Source organism: Nicotiana tabacum, chromosome 10, assembly GCF_000715075.1.
Source record: "Nicotiana tabacum cultivar K326 chromosome 10, ASM71507v2, whole genome shotgun sequence".
NCBI classification, from domain to species: domain Eukaryota; kingdom Viridiplantae; phylum Streptophyta; class Magnoliopsida; order Solanales; family Solanaceae; genus Nicotiana; species Nicotiana tabacum.
In genome coordinates this window covers 70602843-70617387 of record NC_134089.1, presented here as the reverse complement: position 1 = coordinate 70617387, position 14545 = coordinate 70602843, and positions in this window count along the sequence as shown.

Sequence of the window (14545 nt, the reverse complement as noted above, 5' to 3'; positions counted from 1 at the left end):
ATTGATCCCATCCCAGTAAGAATCCATAATTAGCTGGCGTATTGTGTTCATGTTTAGAAGAAACAGATGGAAAACCTTGGTTCCATGACAACAAAGAGTATTTGTCAAAGGGAGAGTATCTAGAACATGCAAACCACACTCATAAACGCACACTCTGGAGATTGTCCAATCACTTCTTCCACAGTGGAGGGAACTTGTATAGAAGAACTCCTGATTTGAGATTGCTAAGATGTGTCGACACAAAAGAAGCTTCTAAGCTACTTGAACATATACATGCCGGGACATGTGGCCCGCACATGAATGGTTTTGTCTTGGCTAAGAAGATACTTAGGACCGGCTACTTTTGGATGACCATGGAGACAGACTGCATCTAGTATGTCTGCAAATGCTTCCAATGCCAGGGGCATACAGATATGATAAAAGTGTCGCCAATCGAGCTCAATGCAACAAGCTCACATTGGCCATTCACTGCCTGGGGAATGGATGTCATCGGTCCGATTAAGCCCACTGCTTCAAATGGGCACATGTTTATTCTGGTAGTCATTGACCACTTCACAAAATGGGTAGAGGCTGCATCTTACAAAGTTGTCACCAAGAAAGTCATTGCAGATTTTGTCAAGGATCGTATCATTTGCCGATTTGGAGTTCCCAAATCCATTGTTACTGATAATGCTGCCAATCGCAACAATGATTTGATGAAAGCCATGTGTGAAACTTTCAAAATCAAACACAAGAATTCCATAGCCTATATACCACAGATGAATGGAGCCATAGAAGTCCCCAACAAAAATATCAAGAAGATACTAAGGAAGATGGTAGAAAACCACAAACAATAGCATGAGAAGCAACCTTTTGCTCTTTTGGGATACCGCACCACGGTTCGCACATCAACTGGGGCAACTCCCTACATGTTGGTTTATGGTACCGAGGCTATTATCCCATCCGAGGTAGAGATTCCTTCTTTAAGAATCATACAGGAAGCTGAACTCAGCGATGCAGAGTGGATATCTAAAATCACTTGATATATCAATACATTTCTAAAATGACTCTATTTTTATCAATAATTGCATATTTTCGAAAACTTTATTTCCTTGACAGTCAGGTGTTATCTAGGGTAACTCGAAAAGGCCTCCAGAGCGGAGCAAAGCAAGGCCAGAGTACGAAAGCACGAACCAACCTCCCCTCATAAAACTCACAATTTTTCTTTGAACGTAGGCACATCTGACGTAGCAATAACGTCTGAAAATATATATACACGAAGCAAAATCACTACCAAATGGGACACTAGACACTGGACGTAGTCCCAACTAAGGAACATTCTACTTCTGTTTGCGCTTTGCTCTTTGCATGAGGCTAATACCTGCCTCCATATTTGTATGAGGCTAATCCCTACCTCCCACATTTGCATGAGGCTGATCCCTACCTCCATATTTGCATGAGGCTAATCCCTGCCTCCATATTTGCATGAGGCTAATCCCTGCCTCCATACCTGCATGAGGCTAATCCTTGCCTCCATATTTACATGAGGCTAATCCTTGCCTCCCTATCTTGCATGAGGCTAATCCTTTCCTTCATACTTACATGAGGCTAATCCCTACCTCCATATCTGCGTGAGGCTAATCCTTGCCTTCCCATTTGCATAAGGCTAATCCTTGCCTCCACACTTACATGAGGATAATCCCTTCCTCCATATCTGCATGAGGCTAATCCTTGCCTCCCCATTTTCATGAGCCTAATCCTTGCCTCCCTATTTGCATGATACTAAGCACTATCCCTCTTTGCACGAATATTGCTCTATTTCCAGCACTATCTATTTGCTTTTCAATCGGGTAAGCTCTGCCCCCCATTTCACAAGAATAAGCCTTGTCTTGTTAACGTCATATTATTGCATATCATGGGCTGAAATAGTGCCAATCTATCTAAGGGAGTCATAGTATAAAAGGCATAATCCTCATAGCCAGAAGACAACATGCCATGGCCTACGGATCCCTCAAATTTTCATATCATTATTCAAAGGCATCATGGTTCGGAGGCACCATCTTCATGGCCTGAGAATACCATTTCATGGCATGCGAATCCTTTACTGAACAATTCATGGCCCAGGACATCATGGTCCGAGGACAGCATCCTTAATTGTCCAAAGACAACTTTCATGGTCCAAAGGGAATCTGCATCATGTTTAAATTTCCGCACAAATACATGTCGGTAGAATCTTTTCATCTGCAGGTGAACAACAAGCAACCGCTATCCTAGAAGGAGCGACCTCGCTCCAGTTCTTTCAAACTATATCAAACCTAACCGCTCTTGCATCTCGTGTCTGTTCTAGTGATGACTTCATCGGTATATTCCGCCAATGAATCCAGAACTACACATGGCCTGATTCCTGTAACACCAGAGATATGTAGGCTGTATGCGGTGAAATCAGAGGACTTGATTTCTCGCTCTCAAGTCACTTCGCAAGAATGCCTCGAGACCCCGAGGACAGGAAGCCACGACCGAGTTCCCGACCTCGGGGCTCATCGAGGCCCGACTCAGAGAAGATAGAGATCGAAGCTAGGATAGAAGGGGAAGTTCCCAAGGCACACGACTAAGTCTGACAGGGCCGGCCTATCTAGAGTCCATGCTGAGGCATCGCGTCAAGCCATCCCATCTCCATACTTTGTAATTAATGCCCATGTACTTGTAGCTGAGTTCCCCTCTTATATAAAAGGAACTCACGCTACCTTGTAAGGAACTTATGTTGCTCTATTTCTCCACAAGTGCAATAATCTCTCTCTCTCTCTCTCTCTCTTTTCTTTCTAACTTGTTCATAATCACTGGCCCGAGGTCACCTCAATATCCATCTCTCTCTCACTTGTTCTTCTTCATATAGCTCAGTATTGGCCGTAAGGAGTCTTGTTTAATTATATCTTTAACTGTTATGCCATCCCCGACTATCCTCGATAGATCAAACTCGTCCCCGACATCAACTTCGAGGTCCCCTCTTCGACCAGACCTACACTCGGTAGCAAGCCCTTCGGTTCGATTACTATCTCGTTTTAGCTTACATCTCATCATTAAACTCCATATTATTAGCATCAACTGCTCTAACAACTAGCTCGGGAATAGATCACGTATTTTTAGAATTCCATTTACAAATTTAATTGTTGTTACCATTATCATGGTAAACAGTTTGGCGCCCACCATGGGGCTAAAAATAATAGTGATTATTTTCTTGTTGGTTTCAGTGCACAAATGCACATTATCTTTCACACTTTTTCTTGTTCAAATATCTCTTGATTTCAAGTCAAAATGTCTAGCTCGGTAAATAGAGTAGAGAACGACTACTCCAAAAATCACGGCGGAAATGGTGAGGCTGTTCCAGTGGTTGGCGCGACGCCTCAGAACCTCGATAACACATCTGGGCTAATTCCAGTGGACGAAGGTTCGCGAGGCGCGCAGCAGGTCGACGAGGCCTCGCACACCGATAGGAGCATTCAGCATATCGACCAACAAGAAGTCTAACAAACCCCGGCTCGGAAAACACAGGAAGTTAGTCTTCATGATATTTTTGAAATATTGCAGGCACAGTAGTTGGCTATCGCCTAGTTGCAGAGCCATCAAGGGATCCCCAACACAGTAGCGCCGGAAATGGCTCCTTGTGCCGAATGAGTACCCAAAAGATCAAGCAACGACGGATCGATAACAAACCTCGCCACAACGAAGGAGCTGGAGGATCTCTCCAAGAGAATCGAGTCAGGTTCGTGGAGGTTCATGCAACAGTTATCTCCCGAGGAAGCGGTGCTTCATGGAAATCCAAAACGCTGAAACTCCCTAGGTGCGACAGGACCTAAGATCCCGATGAGCGCACCTCCGCTTACACATGCGCGGAAAAGGCAGTGACCTTCAAGATGATGAGTTCGAGCCCATCTCGTTGAAGAAGTTTGGGGAAACACTCTCGAAAGAAACCATGATGTGGCCCCAAAACCTAGCGCTTGACCTCACAAACTCACTTACCATATCAACAGATCCCTCCGTAGGAGCACACACCGATGCCATCGAAGTAGTAATGGAAGAGCCCGAAATATCTGAGGCCAAACAATGAGAGAGTGAAACACCATAGGAAGTCGTGCCTCATTCCCTGATAGGACAAATGAGATCGCTCCCGGTTTCGGATGACTGGGCAACCCAGGCCTCTGCCCGAAATTTAAACAAAGCATGCCCCACGGCTCCAGGTCATTTCAAACGAAGCTTAATCAGATACCCAGCCGAGACTTGGTCGGATGCCCGTACTTGGCGTCGGCCACGAATCAGGGCCATGGACAACCGTCTGGTAGCCTCTACGGGCCCGGTGTACCTAAGCAGGCTCCCAGCAAAGAAACTAATTCCAAATAGATGGATGTACCATCCATGCACTGTCGATGGGAGGAACACCACAAGATGCAACCTATCTCGCAACGGTAGGAAAATAGTTCGAGGGCAACATCCTCAAGGAACCTTCAGTGGAACCGGATCTGACGAGGCACAACCAGCAGAGGAACCCCACCAAGTAGATACGGTTTCAACATTGCTATACCAAATATCATGATCACCATAAGCAAAACCAAGGACGCTGAGCGACTCAGGCCTATTCGACCAAGACCCTTTCAGAGGAACCACAACCCGACGTAGGAACCGCAAGGCGCGCACAACCACAGGGTTAATAATGGCCCCCAGCTCCGAAGGATGACAGCCGTACTACTCAATAAAAATCACTACCGAGTACCATCGAGCGGTCAGGCTTGAGTCTGGCCCCAAGGGAGGAAGGCAACCAGGAAGGATGAAGCGAACAAGCCATGACATATTACCACGACAATGAAGGAGCGGCGACACCCTCCGAGGACTCATAAAATAGAAAGTGAAAGTGTTCTCCATCCGGGAAAAATGGGTCCGGGGAAATATTCCGGTGGACACCCTTACAACCAGGGAAAAGGGCACCGAGACTCCAATTTGGCGTCACACTAACGCATTGGTAACCCTCTCCCTCATTTGATTTATCTTAAATAAAACATGTGTTCATGAATTCAGGTGGTTTGGTCACGTACAACAACGATGTCAGACTAAAATCAGTGGGGCAGTTCGGACTAACAGACCAAATCGCTCCCGCATCTCGAGTCCCTGGTGAATTCCAAATGACGAATCGCCACAAAGACCATTCTCTTGATACAACCCATCTGAGCTATGGCCGGGACGTTGAGCTCTATACCATCGGAGGAGGTGCAAAGCACGGGCGTCTTATTCAGATGACCGCCGGCACACCAACCGGAGACAGTGTCGGCCCCATTCCACCAAAAGCATAAAACCTCTTGCAAAAGGCAGAACTAAAATAAGTCGATAGAGAGCAATACACGACGAGAGGAAATTCTTCACCATGTGGCGCGTCGTCGGCATCAATTCTCCCACCCTCGAAAGGATCAAAGGGTAAGCAAACCCCATCTTCGGCCAAACCTGGTAAGACACAACGGAGGGCTGTATCGGGACTCACGCCTCGAAAGGGTAGGAACATACCACATCTCAAAACATCGCCAACACATCCAACGGTGAGGAAGAACTGCTTTACTCTCTTGTTATTTTTTCACTAACCTATATGCAGACAACTAGCCAGGACATTCAGAAGTTCTAACTCTACCCGGAGATCCCTAGACTCTAAAAAAGGGCCCACCGCACTCTTTTCCCTCAGTCATACTCCCTCCCCAAAGAGGTCCTCGTCAATGAAATTATTAGCAGGACAGCGCACCTCTAGAAGAGGATCCGATAAGGTCGCAAGCCTTCTTCTATAGTCCAACGACAAGCGGTAATCTTCTTCTAAGGGCATCGTCCCCTCGGGAGGACCAGGAAATGGCAGAATAAGTCTTAAAAGGGAATTATGTACCGGATTGAATGGTCCGAGAAGCTGAGCCCGGGCGGGCCGAACTCACGACAATGAAACAATGTATGTCTACACCAAGCAATAAAAGGATATCTTTTCAGAATCTTATTCTCTAAACGAGGAAATCTCAAGTATACCCCCGACAGAGGCCTCTCCACCAAATGCGTCCCGAGATACTCAGAGACTTAGTGTCAGCAATTCAACACCTGCACGACCCCAGGGTCGGAACTCCGGGCTCATAAAGCCCCTACAAGGCAACTCCGAGCTCACAAAAAGCGGTCTTCAAGCTTTAAAAAATTCGATGACTCGGAGACTATCATTCATCGCCATGCGCTGGAAAACCCGAAGCTGTAAGACCCCTAGCGAACAGACTCATCGTAACCAGATCTATTCTATATTACAACAAAAACTGTAAGACCTCAACAGGCACGACAAAAACTGTAAGACCTTAACAGGCATGACAAACTGTAAGACCTCAACAGACATGAAAATCCCAAAGTTCAGGCTATACATTGCATTTGTAACAGTCCTGAAAGGGCATACCCTCGGTGTAGACGCCTGAACTACCACTCGGGATCGAAAATGGCTCCGACAAAACACATATGACTACGGTCAAAACGACTGATATAGCCAAACTAATGCAACTTAGGGACGGCCGACTATCGCTAAACAAAAATCACAGGCCACTACTTCGAATATACTTCGGAAAGAACCGGTTAAAACAGGCTTACCTTATCAGGAAAAAATGAGCTTCGACCATGTTAGCTCCAAATCACAAGGCTCAGCCTACCAGCTATGAACCTTCCGAGGTGCTCAAACATCGCCAATAACGACTTGAAATCAAGGTTCTTCCAGAACCGACGACGGGTCAGACAAAACTATTTTAAAAAACCTTAACGAGAAGAAAACAAAGCCTACAAAAAGCCCACGGGTAAAATAGCGTAAGACCCATTGTCGCCAGCCAAACGAGCCTCTGGACTGCACACTAAAAGGTCTCTACGACCAAACAACATAAGAGCCATTGTCGCCAGCTTAAAAATTGACAACTTGAGGATTAAAATGAGCTCGAATTGTAACCCGATTCGGAGACCGGATCCAAAATAGTTAACTATGCAAGCCTCCGAGCCATTTTTTCAAAGGTCTCAACGACCAAAACAGCGCAAGAGGCACAATCGCCAGTTTGAAAATCAAAAAGTAATTAAGGGTCAATTAAAGCTCGAATCGCAACGCGACTCGGACGATGCCCTCTCCTCAAAGACACGGGCCCATTTGATGCCACTAAAAGCTCCACCACACTACGGGTACCAATCCCATTTATCACCGTCGTCCCTCGGCTTGGAGGTCGATGCCTCTTCCTCCCCTTTGGAAGAGCACTGCGTCATCCCGAAGAACTGCCCAATACCTGCGAATGGCAAATCCAGTACAAAAGAAAGGAGGGAAATGTTACCTCAAATATACGAAGTCCAAGACAAAGGCAGCATGCGCGCATACCTTGGTATTGCGCTCCCCATCTGGCACGAAATACAGCTCGCCACCGACGCTCATCGTAAGTCGAATGGGTTACTAGCCTCCGGACCTAGCCGGGCAGGTCAAGGACTTCGCCCAGGGTCCATGAAGTTGTTGCAACAAGGGAGAAAACACTACTATTCAACTAATTTTTGCTATAGGCAAAATCTGAAAAAGCACTAGACGCTCCGCTCACGTGCATAATTCCACCCTTCGGGAAATGGCAAAAGCTCCACGGGGATGATGTCAACCGTCCGAACCCGGATAAACCAACTGGCCCACTCTCGATCCCCGTCCTCTTCGTCGTCAAGTACAAAGGGCGTAGACGAATGACACCTCAGGGTTAGCAGGCCCTGGTGATGAAAGGGCCGGTATAGCCTGACGAGATGGTTAAGTGTGAATTGAAGCCTAGCCTTCTCCATAAATAACATCATCATCAGCATCGCCCGCCAAAACGACAGATGTATCTATGCCAAAGTAACCTGATACTTCAAGCAAAAATCAAGCACAACTCTATCAAGGGGACCAAATGCGAAAGGATAGAGGTATATGCTCAAGAATCCGTCAGTAGAGTCCGTAATACTCTCATTCGGGGGAAACACCTGCAGCGCTATCCCCTCGCTCTATCCACAGTATTTTCTCACCATCTCCAGATGTTACCTTCTTATCAAAGACACCGTCTTCAGAGCGAACTCCTACGGTTCCGGAGCGCCGAGAGCAGCACTCCCTACTCCCTGCCGGGCTGACCCTGAAGTGGTCATCAAGACTATGGTAAAACTAACAAATCAGAGCAAGGGAGTGCGCCAACACTTTTTGCGCCTGAAGAAATGAAGAACCCTATGCCAAAGCGGAAGGGCAGCTATCTAAAATAGTGACATCTTGCGAAGAAGCTGAAGCTGCCCCATATATATGCGAGAAGCAGCGATGACTTGCCTACTTGGAGTGAGCCCCGGGAAATCTACAGCCTCAATGCAGATTGACAGGGTGATACCCGATCCCGAAAGCATCCTTTGATGAGAAGCCAAGACTCGAGGAATCGTTTGTATTATCTCCAATCTCGAGGCATCACTCTACCCCGAGGATCCCCGCCAAAAAGAAGTCGGACTTCGGGAAGATTTCAATGCCATCGCTCGACGCGAGGCAGTAACAGATCTCATGGTTCCCTTTCTAAAAAGAGGAATAGGCACAGGAAGCTCCGATCACGAAAGCTCCACGAAGGTCCGAGGCAGCACCCAAGTATAGGCAACTCCTCAGCAGAAGTTTGTCCTATATATTTTAAAAAGGCTATCTGCATCAAGATCAAAAGGGACCCCCAGGTACCCAAAGCTGACCTTCATTTAGGATAATATCCACGAAAGCCCCAAAATTCGGCGTATTATCTCCATACAACTCGGAGTGCCCTGACATCCCGGGCCTATAAGATCAATTCAGCATTGGTCTGAGGTAAGACAATGGGTTCGGAAGGGAGCCATGTCGATCGACAGAGGATCAGAAAGAACGCTTACGCCCAAGTTAAATGTCAGCAATCAACAATAAAGGAAGACATTTTAAAAGTCTCGAAGGGCACAAGAACATGCAATTACAAAACAAGAATCGAAAGCAGAAGTCAATGAAGTATATTCATACTCATAAAGATCCATGTACAACGGCCCTCGTGGGGTCCTTACATACAATTACAAAAGCCTATAGAGATCTACAGGAGGAACGAAAGGATGTACATGTGATGAAACCTGAGGGCCCGGTGCACCCTCGAAGATCCATCTTTGGTATCAACATCCTCGAGCGCCTTCCCCTCGAGCACGCATCCTTGAGAATGATTCCTTCGACCTCCACCTCCTCTAGGTTCCCAGCTGAATCCACCAAGGGATTCCCACCAGAAAAGATGAAGAAGAGAAAAAGGAGGGGACGCAGAGGAGGCAGAGAAAAGAGACATGGCCCATCGAGGCCAAAGGTTAAAGATTCGGCGGGCCTCAGCTACAACGGCCGGTAGTGCCACTTTATCCCTTGGGAAAGAAAAAACCCTAGGGATGAAGTGCCACACCTGGACTTGGTAGGAGAGTGAGTAGCGGTGCATAATCTGAATGACTGTCAACATGAGGGGGAAATCGACTCCCCATCTGTCATCACCTCGGGCCAGTAGCAGCCGTGAAAACCAGCCTATCAACGACCACGGTAGTAATAGGATAGCACGATTATGCTTGACAAAGGAAAGTCCCGGTAAAGGGCCACAACAATATCTAAGGGAGCTCCACCAAATGGCCTTGAGGCCATGAGCCCAAAGCATGATGTTCAAGGATAGAAGAAGATGATAAGAAGGAATAGGCAAGCAAGCCAACAAAGGCACTAGGATGGGAAAAACAACACCAAAACACCCCTATTTATGGGGGGTTACGACACGACCATCGAGGCTTTGAAAGATTGACCGACGGACGCAGTTAATGTATCCTTGGAAAACCGAATCGATGGCAGTACCTTCACCTTGAAGATCGGGAATAGGGAGTGCATTGAATGAAGTCGAAAATACAAAAACCCGCGGATGCCCCGGTTACCACAAAGCTCACTCCAGGAGTTGCATCATTAGTATGACGTTGACGTAAGGAGCTCGAGGACTCAAGTGTCAGAATCGTTTACCATCACTTCGTTTAGGGAAACGCAGAGACTATATGTACGCGGCAAAATCAGAGGACTTGATTCCTCGCTTCAAGTCACTTTGCAAGAATGCCTCGAGACCCCGAGGATAGGAAGCCACAACCGAGTTCTTGACCTCGGGGCTCATCGAGGCACGACATAGAGAAGATGGAGATCAAAGCCAGGACAAAAGGGGAAGTTCCCAAGGCACACGACTAAGTCTGACAGGGCCAGCCTATCTAGAGTGTATGCTGAGGCATCACATCAAGCCATCCCATCTCCATACTTTATAATTAATACCATGTACTTGTAGCCCAGTTCCCCTCTCTATATAAAGGGGACTCACGCTACCTTGTAAGGGACTGATGTTGCTCCATTTCTCCACTAGTGCAATAATATCTCTCTCTCTCTCTCTCTCTCTCTCTCTCTCTCTCTTTTCTTTCTAACTTGTTCGTTCTCACTGGCCCGAGGTCACCTCAATATCCATCGCTTTCTTACTTGTTCTTTATCATATAGCTTAGTATTGGCCGTAAGGAGCCTTGTTTAATTATATCTTCAATTGTTATCCCATCCCTGACTATCCCCGATAGCTTGAACTCGACCCCGAGGTCCCCCCTTCGACTAGACCTACACCCGGGTAGCAGGCCCTTCGGTTTGATTACTATCTCGTTTTATCTTACATCTCATCATTAAACTCCATATTATTAGCATCAACTACTCTAACAACTAGCTCGGGAATAGATCACGTATTTTTAGAATCCCATTTACAAATTTAATTGTTGTTACCATTTTCACGGTAAAAATAGGCAACTCAAGACTAGAGTACGTCCTCTATCTTTCAAAACATCCCGACCGGTCCAAATTGGCCATCATTTCTTTATCCGAAAACTCTTTCATCCTTCCCGAGTAAAGAGGGGAAGTTGTTAATACCCAAATTTTCCTCATATATTTTTAATATATATATATATACACTTTCAAAATAGCACTTATGCAATTATAAGCATGCATAAACATTTTCATAATTTTAAAAGCTTCAAATCAATTGATTTCTTCTCTTTTATTTATAAAATATCCAATAATTATCCTTCAAATAACTTTTATGATGATTTAGTCATTTGAATTCTTTATTTATGCCAAAATAGTATTTAAATATTTTTTTGAATTTTTTGTAATTATATTTACATTTTTAGGCTAAATTGCACATCTTTGCAATAATAACCCTACTAATGCATAATTACATTATTGATGCATAAAATGTTCTTTTATATTTTTAAAATGTCATCTATAAAAGCTTCTTTGAAACAATTAAATAAGATGGAGTTTAAGAATGTCAAAGGGAAGATAACTACCATAAGGAAGGAACTGAATGATATACAAGGCAGAATGAAGATTGCTAATCCAACAAGTAATCTGTTTGAAGAGGACAAGGAACTACTACTACAACTAGAAAAGTGGGATAAAATAGAGGAATCCATCTACAAGCAAAAGTCAAGAGTACAATGGTTAAAGCTGGGCGATACTAACAGTGCCTATTTCATTGCTAGCATGAAAGGAAGGAAAGCACAAAACCAAATTACAAAGCTCACTAATAGTAAGGGGGAGATGTTGACAGATGGGAAGAGTATTGAAGCAGAAGTGATTGGATTCTATAAAAATCTGTTAGGAACTACAAATGACAGCATACCAGTTATTCATCCTGGCTGGATAAGGAATGAACCAACACTAACTAGAAGACAACAGTGGTAGCTCATTACTACTTTCACTAAGGAAGACGTAATGGAGGCACTAAGAGGTATAGATGACATAAAGGCACCGGGGGGGGGGTGATGGGTTTAATGCATGTTTCTTTAAAAACGCTTGTCATATTATTGGAGATGATATTGTTGCTGCAGTACTGGAGTTCTTTACTACTGGGAGAATGTATAAGCCTATCAATAACATAGTAGTCACCCTTATACCTAAAGTAAAAAATCCAAGTTCAATCAGAGAGTATAGACCTATTTATTATTGCACTACATTGTAAGCACGTGATTTTTGCCCTATATGAGAATTACTCCCAAAAAATTCAAAAATAAAATAATTTTTCTTGGTGTGCAATTTTGGTGATATTTTGTGGTATTTTTGTGTAATTATTTGTATTTGCTTGTGCATGTTTATTTGTTAAATTAATAAAAATACAAAAAATGTCGCATTTTGCATGTAGGATTTAATTCTACAATTTGTTAGTAATTAAGTTTGTTTAAAAAAAATAAAAATTTACAAAAATAGGCATCGTTTGCATTTTTAGCATTTAATGTCCAAATATACAATTTTATGCTTAATTATTACTTAATTGTGCGTTAATTGTTATTGGGAGTTAATTTGCGCTTTTATAACTTAATTTAGTTTCTTAATAATAATTTAAGTATTTTTTATAATTTAGTTTTAGAGAAATAAAAGAAGAAAAGAGAGCGAAAATATAAAGAAAGTCGGAATTGGGCCTCTTCTTCGATTTCAAGCCATAGGCCCAAAAAATGGCCCAATCTTCCCAAACGACCCAGTCCATTTCTAACTGGGTCGACCCAGTACATAACCCAACACCCATATTATCTTACAAACAACACAAAACAAAACAAAAAAAGAAGAAGAAGAAAACCCTAAAAAATACTAACCCATCCGCCACCCCCCCCCCTCTCTCTTTCTCTCTTCTCCTTCACCATCTTCAAGCTCCATCCATGGCTGCCCTACCCCCAACGACCACCCCCTCCAGCCCTTCCCCCTCACCCCGTCACACTCACACACACACACACCAACACCTCCATAGCTGCACTCATCCATCGAGCTTCGTCATCGTCAAGTTTGAGCTCATCCATCGTGCATCGTCTACTCTTTCTTGATGCGATCAGTTGCTTCTCCTTCTTGTTGAGTTTGCTGCTGCATTACAACGTTGTTGCGTCTCTTCTCTTCATGTTGCTGCCTGCTCCGCCATTGTTGTCCGCTGCAACCTTCTTCACCACAGTTGCTACTGTTTAAGCAAAAGCTTCGTCCAAACGAGCATCGTCGTCTCCATCGCTGCCACTAGTTGAGTAGCGTTGCTACTGTTGCCCGCGTCGCCACTGCTGCTGCGTTTTTCTTCCACCTATTTGCTGCTTCACTTCATCGTCCTCTTCGCTGCTATTGTTTCGTTGTCGCTTCGTCGTCTTCAAGTCCGTTTATGTCAAAGTTTCGTTGGATTCGTTTAAAGTTCGTTCGAGTTCGTCGTTGGTCATTTACGGTTAGTTGTTCTAAGTTTTGTTTATGTCCATATTTTGTTTGCTATTTTTCAGATCCGAAATCGATAAATGATTCAATTTTTGTTTTGTTTGTTCATCGTTGAAATAATTTTCTAGTTTGTTCATATGTTTTGTTGATTAAATTTTCAGATTCAAATGGAACTTTGATAAATTAATTTTTCAATTTGTTTCATGTTTGTTTTATCGTTCTTGTTTATTGTTTAGTTAAAAGTTGTTAGTTTAATGTTGGTTAGATACAAATTGAAGTTTAATTAATTTGTTTCATGTGTTCTATGTATTTTTTTCAGAAATTATTAATATTGTTAAGTTGAAGTTTAAATTCATAATTGTTTCTTCTTAAGTTTGTTTTGTTATTTGCCTAAAATAATTTATTTGTAATAGGGAAGTTGTTGGTTTAATCATTTGAATCCGTCGTTTTTAAAATAGACTCATTCATGTTCATACGTTGTTGGTTGATATTGAATCCGAAATTTGTATAACTTGATTTCTTGTTTATCATTTATGATTATTTCTTGAATTTGTCTTATAATCTTGTTTAAGTTTAATATAGGAATTGTTTGTTGTCATGTTGTTAGAGTTGATTTTAAGTTCAATATTATTGAATTTAGAAATTTGAATATACTTGTTTGTTGTTATTGTTGTTGAATCTGAAAATAGGTTTGTTTGTTGCTAAAATATTGTTCAATCAAATTTTAGTTGTTCTTTGTTGTTCAATTTGTGTTCATGTGATTTGTTGTTGAAATGTTGAAGAAATCATGTTCATGTGATTTGTTATTGAGATATTGAAGAAATCATGTTCATGTGATTCATTGTTTGAACATTGTTAGAAATTTATCATATTGTCTATATTTTGGTTAAGTTTGATTAATTGATTGTTATAACTGATGGGGTAGTTTGGTAATTGAATATTTTGTAATTTTTTATGTGAAGCAAGAGGGACAAAATAAAATGGGGTGGGTTGTGATATAATTATTTAATATAAAGGGGGGACAAGACAAATTTTAGTGTGGGGGAATCTTGTATTTGTTTATATTAGGCATGGGGGACAAAATATAATGGAGTGGTGTGATATATTTATTTAATGTAATGGGGATGAGTGAGAAGATAATGGGTTTGGTAGAGAAAATGGGTTGATTTTAATTGATTAAAAGATTTATGGGATGAGATATAAGTAGAAGTCTTGAAATCAAATTTTGGGGAGGACACAGATAGAGAAAAAAGAGAGGAACGAATCTGGAACAAAAAGAAAATA